Raw genomic sequence first — 8,067 nt, 5'->3', positions numbered from 1 at the left:
TGTCTGTCTATTCCCCTCTAATTCCTGACGGTTACTGTCTTTCTTATCTCCTCTATCCTGACGGTTTACTGTCTTCTTATTCCTCTAATCCTGGACGGTTACTGTCTTCTTATTCTCCTTCTAATTCCTGACGTTACTGTCTTCTTATTCCCTCTACAGAGAAGTCATCAGTTGCGCTCAGAGAATGAGCAGAACTCTTGTTTCTCTGGAGGTGCTGCTGGTTAAAGTCCTGTCACCAGAAGGGAAGTAAGAGAGAGAGAGAAGGTTGAGAGCATCTGCTAAATGAACAAAAAGTAAGTGTGCTGTGTGTGTCAACATTCTTATCATTTATCCCTCTATTTCTCGGATCTCTCTCATCCTCTTCTCTCCCTTTTGTCCCACTACTCCCGTACCACAAGTTCCACCCCCCGTTTCCTCTTCCCGTACAACCATTTCCACCCCCCCGTTTCTCTTCCCGCACATTATCCACTCCCCCGTTTCTCTCCCGTACACATTTCCACTCCCCCGCTTCTCTCCCGTACACATTTCCACTCCCCCGTTTTCTCCCCGTACACATTTCCAACTCCCCCGTTTCTCTGCCCGTACACATTTCACTTCCCCGTTTCTCTCCGTACCAACATTTCCCAACTCCCCGCGTTTCTCTCCCGTACCACATTTCACTTTCCCCCGTTTCTTCTCCCGTACACAAATTTCCAACTCCCCCGTTGTCTCTCGCCGTACACATTTCCACTCCCCGTTCTCTCCCGTAACACATTTCCACTCCCCCGTTTCTTCTCCCGTACACATTGCACTCCCCCGTCCTCTCTCCCGCCTCCAGGATGTGAGCTGTCCAGTGAAGCAGGTTCCTACAGGAAGAAAGGCAGGTGCCTCTGAACCCAGACAGCATGCACTTCCAGCAGTCTAGCGCCAGCAGGCTCCTGTCCTTCTCTGGTGGTGTCCAGTAGGAGTTTGATGCCCAGGCAACGGCCACACGGGTCAAGTTCCTCTCCCTGTTGTTCAGAGCTGGTCTGGACCAGGCAGGACGCAGCACAACGGACTGGATCAATGGACAGACCATGAGAATATAGGTAGGCTTAGTGCTGAAGTTAGTCACACTACATGTCAAGTAGGAGATAGATGGTGGGTGTGGGGAACTCCAGTCTGTGTTTCAGACCATTACGTGTGTGGTGTTAACCCCCAGGTCTTGTATTGGTACCAGAGGATGTTGTGTGTGTTAACCCCAGTCTTGTTATTGTACAGAGGATGTGTGTGGTGAACCGCCAGTCTTGTATCTGGTAAGGAGGATGTTGTGTGTGTGTGTTGTGTGAACCCCAGTTCTTTGTATTGACAGAGGATGTGTGTGTGTGTGGTGTTTAACCCTCAGTCTTGATTTGGTACAGAGGATGTGTGTGTGTGTGTGGTTAACCCCCAGTCTTGTATTGGTACCAGAGGATGTGGTGTGTTAACCCCATCTTGTATTGGTACAGAGGATGTGTGTGTGTTAACCCCAGTTTCTTGTAAATTGGGTACAGAGATGGTGTGTGTGTGTTAACCCCAGTCTTGTATTGGTACAGAGGATGTTGTGTAGTGTGTGTGTGTGTGAACCCCAGTCTTGTATTGGTACAGAGATGTTGGGTGTGTGTTAACCCAGTCTTGTAATTGGTGACAGAGGATGTGTGTGGTGTGTTAACCCCAGTCTTTGTATTGGTACAGAGGATTTGTGTGTGTTGTGAACCCCAGTCTTGTATTGGTACAGAGGATGTGTGTGGTGTTGTGTGTGTGAACCCCGTCTTGGATTGGTACAGAGGATGTGTGTGTGTGTTAAAAACCCCAGTCTTGTATTGGTACAGAGGATGTGTGTGTGTGTGAACCCAGGCTTGCTAGTGGTACAGAGGACTGTGTGTGTGTGTGTGTGTTGTGAACCCCAGTCTTGTATGGTACAGAGATGATGTGTGTGTAACCCCCAGTCTTTATGGGTACAGAGGATGTGGTGTGTGTGTTAACCCCAGTCTGATTGGTACAGAGGATGTGTGGGTGTGTTAACCCACCCCCCCCCCCACCACCCCCCCCCGACAGTCTTGTATTGTTTACAGAGGATGTGTGTGTGTGTTTAACCCCAGTCTTGTATTGTACAGAGGATGTCGTGTGTGTGTTAACCCCAGTCTTGTATTGCCGTACAGAGGATGTGTGTGTGTGGACCCCAGTCTTTGTATTGGTACAGAGGATGTGTGTTGTGTTAACCCCAGTCTTGTATTGGTACAGAGGATGTGTGTGTGTTAAAACCCCAGTTCTTGCTATTGGTACAGAGGGATGTGTGTGTTTAACCCCAGTATCTGTATTGTACAAGAGGCATGTGTGTGTGTGTTTAAACACCCAGTCTTGTATTGGTACAGAGGATCGTGTGGTGTGTGTGAACCCCAGGTCTTGTATTGGTACAGAGGATGTGTGTGTGTTAAACCCCAGTCGTGTATTGGTTACAGAGGGATGTTGTGTGTGTTACCCCAGTCTGTAATTGGTACAGAGGATTGTTGTGTGTGTGTGTGTGAACCCCAGTTCTTGTATTGGTACAGAGGAGGTGTGTGGTGTGTGTGCGTGTGTTAAACCCCAGTCTATGTAATTGGACAGAGGATTGTGTGTGTGAACCCAGTCTTGTATTGGTACAGAGGATGTGTGTGTGTTAACCCCATCTTGTATTGTACACGACGGATAATGTGTAGTAGTCGTTGTGTATAAACCCCCAGTCTTGTATATGTAGCGACGGATGATGCTGTAGTGTTAACCCCAGTCTTGTATGGGTACAGAGGATGTGGTTTCTGTGTGTGTAGTGTGTGAATCCCCAGTCTGTAACTTGGTAACAAGAGGAGTGTGTGGTGGTCGTTAACCCCAGTCTATGTACTGGTACAGGAGATGTGTGTGTGTAGTTAACCCCAGATCATAGCGTATTGGTACAGGAGGTTGTGTGTGTGTGTCTAACCCAGTCTTGTATTGGAAGAGGATGTAGTGTGTGCTGTTAACCCCAGTCGTTGTATTGCGTACAGAGGATTGTGTGTGTGTTAGCACCCAGTATGTATTGGTACAGAGGATGGGTGCTTGTGTGGTTGTGAAACCCGCAGTCTTGTATATTGGTACAGAGATGTGTAGTGTGTGTTAACCCACAGTCGTTGTATTGAGTACAAAGGAAGCTCGTGTGTGGAACCCCAGCTCCTGTATTCGGTAACAGAGGATGTGTGTGTGTTAACCCAGTCTTGTAATTGGTACAGAGGATTGGTGTGTGTTAAACCCAGTCTTCGTATTGGTACAGAGAATGTGTGTGTGTGAACCCCAGTCTCTTGTATTGGTACAGAGATGGTGTGGAATGTGTGAACCCCAGTCTTGTTATTGGTACAGAGGATTGTGTGGTGTGTTGAACCCAGTCTTGTATTGGTACAGAGGATGTAGTGTGTGTGTTAACCCCAGTCTATGTATTGGTACAGAGAGTTGTGTGCTGTTTAACCCCAGTCTTGTAATTGGTACAGAGGATGTGTGTGTGTTAAACCCCAGTCTTGTATTGGTACAGAGGATGTGTGTGTGTGTTAACCCCAGTCTTGTATTGTACATAGAGGAGTTGCTGTGTGTGAAAACCCCAGTCTTGTATTGGTACAGGGGATTGTGTGTGTTGTGAACCCAGTCCTGTATTGGTTACAGTAGGATGTTGTGTGTGTGTGTGTGTTAACCCCAGTTCTTGTAAATTGGTACCAGAGATGTGTGTGTGTGGTGTTAACCCCAGTCTGTTTGTACCAAGGATGTGTGTGTGTGTTAACCATCTTGTATTGGTAACAGAGGAGTGTGTGTGTTAACCCCAGTCTTGTATTGGTACAGAGGATGTGTGTGTGGTGTTAACCCAGTCTTGTATGTACAGAGGATGTGCTGTGTGTTAACCCCAGTCTTCTATTGCTACAGAGGATGTGTGTAACAGGAATGAAGAGAAAGCTCCCACCGTCAGACTACTGAATTTGCAACAGTATAGAGACATGTAATAAACAAACGTTCGTAGCTACAGAACTGATGACTGTGTTTGATAAGAACAGGTACACACATGCCATGACACACAACACCACCACAGTACACACGCAGTTCGAACGTCGTAATCGGACTGTGTGTGGGTGTGTTCTTTTGTTAGATGTCGTTTACATTCCTGTTCTTTACACTACCCACAAAACCCACTCTGTCTTCTTTGCCTTCAAATTGCTCCGCCTAACTGCATGACGCGCACACATTCTCTGGCGGACTGGTGCTTGACCGTTCCACGTCTCTGGCGGACTGTGGGGCTCGTTCCACGTCTCTGGCGGACTGGTGGGGCTGTTCCACGTCTCTGCGGACTTGGGGCTTCGTTCCACGTCTGGCGCCTGTGGGGCTGTTCCACGTCCTCTGGCGGACTGTGGGGCCGTTCCACGTCTCTGTGGACTGTTGGGGCGCGTTCCACGTCTCTGGCGGCCTGTGGGGCGCGTTCCACGTTCTGGCGGACTGTGGGGCGCGTTCCACGTCTCTGGCGGACTGTGGGGCGCGTTCCACAGTTCTGGCGGACTGTGGGGCTTCGTCTCCACGTCTCTGGCCGACTCTGGGCTCTGTTCCACGTCTCTGGCGGACCTGTGGGGCTGGTTCCACGTCTCTGGGGACCTGGGGCTTGGTTCCACGTCTCTGGCGGACTGTGGGGCTGTTCCACGTCTCGCTCTGGGGCTGTCACGTCTCTGGCGACTGGGGCTGTTCCACGTCGTCTGGCGCTCTGGGGCGTCCACTCTCTGGCGGACTTGGGGCGCTTCCACGTTCTGGCGGACTTGGGGCGCGTCCACGTCTCTGGCGGACTCTGGGGTTGTTCACAACAACTGCGGTGAAGAAATCACCTTCACAAAAAAACCGACTCACTCTGCATCACCGTTTTGAAGCTCTGGAAGACGGCAATGTCCCTTCCTCCTTTCGGTCGAAGTTAATGCTGTGTAAGTGTGTGTGTGTGTAGGCGTCTGCAGTTGTTGGATGGGCTGTATCTGTTGCTTTAATGTGTGTGTGTGTAGGCGTCTGCAGTTGTTGGGATGGGCTGTATCGTTTGCTTTAATGTGTGTGTGTAGGCGTCTGCAGTTGTTGGACGGGCTGTATCTGTTGCTGTTAATGTGTGTGTTGTGTGTAGGCGTCTGCAGTTGTTGGGATGGGCTGTATCCGTTTGCTGTTAATGTTTGTGTGTGTGTGTGTAGGCGTCTGCAGTTGTTAGATGGAGAGTATGAGGTGTCTATGCAGCAGATGGTGGACTGTCCTGTCAACAAGAAGAGAGCTACCTGGGAAACCAACCTGGATGGAAAGGTGCGTGTGTGTTGTCACCAGACCAGAGTTTGGACTTCAACCAGGTTTAGTATCACGTTACTCAACACCAAAACAATACCAAGGTTTAGTATCACGTTACTCAACTACCAAACCATACCAGGTTAGTATCACGTTACTCAATACCAAAACGATACCAGGTTTAGTATTCATCGGTTACTCAACACCAAAACCATACCAGGTTTTAGTTCATCACGTTACTCAAATACCAAAACAATTACCAGTTTAGTATCACGTACTCAATACCAAAACCAATACAGTTTAGTATCACGTTACTCAACACCAAAACGATACCAGGTTTAGTATCACGTTTACTCAACACCAAAACGATACCAGAGGTTTAGTATCACCGTTACTCAACACCAAAACCTATACCAGGTTTAGTATCACGTTACTCACAACCACCAAAAACCGATACCAGGGTTAGTATCACGTTACTCAATACCAAAACCATACCAGGTTTTAGTATCACGTTACTCAATACCAAAACATACCAGGTTTAGTATCACGTTACTCAACACCAAAACCATACCAGTTTAGTATCACGTTACTCAACACCAAAACGATACCAGGGTTAGGTATCACGTTACTCAACACCAAAACCTTACCAGGTTTGTATCACGTTACTTCAACACCAAAACATACCAAGGGTTAGTATCACGCTATACTCAACCTACCAAAACCATACCAGGTTTAGATATCACGTTACTTCACATTACCAAAACCATACCAGTTTAGTATCACGTTACTCATACCAAAACCATACCAGGTTAGTATCAACGTTACTCAATACCAAAACGATACCAGTTTAGTATCACGTTACTCAATACCAAAAACCGATACCAGGTTAGTATCACGTTACTAACCAATACGCAAAAACCATTACCCAGGGATACCAGGTTTAGTATCACGTTACTCAATACCAAAACGATACCAGGTTTAGTATCACGTTACTCAATACCAAAACGATACCAGGGTTGTCATGTGTTGCAGCCTTGCTATATTGTTGTCTTAAGTCTCTTTATTTAGTGTTGTGTTGTCTCTCTTGTCGTGATGTGTGTTTTGTCCTATATTTTTATATATTTTTATTTTAAATCGCAGCCCCCGTCCCCGCAGGAGGCCTTTTGCTTTTTGGTAGGCCGTCACTGTAAATAAGAATTAGTTCTTAACTGACTTGCCTAGGTAAAAAAAAGGTTAAATAAAAAATGTAAATAAATAAAAGGTATATTAACCAAAGTCCCAGAATGCCTCTTGATCCAGACAGATTAACTCAGCTACTGCTCTGTTCAATAGTTAGGCATCTTAGAGGTTCAATATCATTACATTTATAATAGGAATGTGACAAATGTAAAAACGTTTAAATAGCCATCTTTTAAAACATCTTTTAAATGATTAATCATAAAATGATGTGAATTCACATTTGAAATAGGTCCTACGTATGACCCACTAGTGGTAGTGGAATGTTAGCTTTAGCTGTCAGCTAGCATGGAAAGTTAGCCTACAAAGCTGGAAGCTACCGGTATCTAACATGATGCAGCTACCGGTATCTAACATGATGCAGCCCAGACTCCCAGTACAGGCTAAGTGGAGAGCTAACATGATGCAGCCCAGACTCCCANGACTCCCAGTACAGGCTAAGTGGAGAGCTAACATGATGCAGCCCAGACTCCCAGGCTAAGTGGAGAGCTAACATGATGCAGCCCAGACTCCCAGTACAGGCTAAGTGGGACAGGCACGGTGCAGCCCAGACTCCCAGTACAGGCTAAGTGGGGCAGGCACGGTGCACTCCGTGGGGGACATCGACTGCGTTGATAAACAGATTTGATCCGTGAGACACATTTGGCAGAAGTACCAAAAATAAAAATTATTGTATCAAAAAAGTACAGCAGTTTTGTATACGGTGCATCACTAGTGTGTAATTCCTGCTCCCAGGCCCCTGGTCTTCCTCTCTGAACAGACAGGAAGAGATCAGCACTTCCTTTTACTCATGTCTTTGTCTCTCTCTCCCTCCCCCACTTTCTGTAGCTCCTCCCTCCGTTTGAGACGTTCTCCAAGGGTCCTACTCTCCAGTTCACGCTGCGTTGGACAGGCGAGCCCGGTGATAGGTCGACGGCCCCTGTGGCCAAACCCCTCGCCACGCGGAACGCTGACGCTAGCAGCCTGACCTCCGACCCTAGGCCCTGCTCCCTCAGACCCACTCAGACCGTAGGTGAGACACGGGCCGGACGACGCACGCGCACACAGACAGACTGTTGTAATCTGTAGAAGCTCACTGAATGGTGTCAACTTAAAGGGATACTTTAACATATACCATGTTTAAATGAATATCATTTTTATGTCTTTGTGTCTGGTATAAAGGAAGTTAGAGGTAGTTTTGTGAGCCAATGCTAACTAGCGTTAGCACAATGACTGGAAGTCAGTGATATCTGCTAGCGAACATTAGTTAGCAATTGCGCCAGTGATAGTTAGCAACATCCTTCATACTGGACACCGAGAAATAAAAGTAGTATCCACGAGTTCATCTGATTTCTGGGGAAGTAGACAAAGGGCCTCATTACCAAAATCCTGAAGTATCCCTTTAAACATGGTATACGTTAAAGTATCCCTTTAAACATGGTATATCCCCTTTAAACATGGTAACGTTAGAATCCCTTTAACATGGTAATACGTTAAAGAATCCCTTTAAACATGGTATACGTTAAAGATCCTCTTAAACATGGTACATGTTTCCCTCCCTCT

General features: G+C 46.9%; 1 pseudogene; it reads left to right on the top strand.

The window, feature by feature from the left end:
- LOC111969024 (polycomb protein SUZ12-like) overlaps positions 1-8,067 on the top strand; it is a 31,646-nt pseudogene that overhangs the window by 8,765 nt on the left and 14,814 nt on the right.

This window comes from Salvelinus sp. IW2-2015, linkage group LG9 (assembly GCF_002910315.2).
Source record: "Salvelinus sp. IW2-2015 linkage group LG9, ASM291031v2, whole genome shotgun sequence".
NCBI lineage: Eukaryota > Metazoa > Chordata > Actinopteri > Salmoniformes > Salmonidae > Salvelinus > Salvelinus sp. IW2-2015.
Note: the sequence above shows the minus strand (reverse complement) of the source record. Positions and strands in the feature narration are given on the sequence as shown.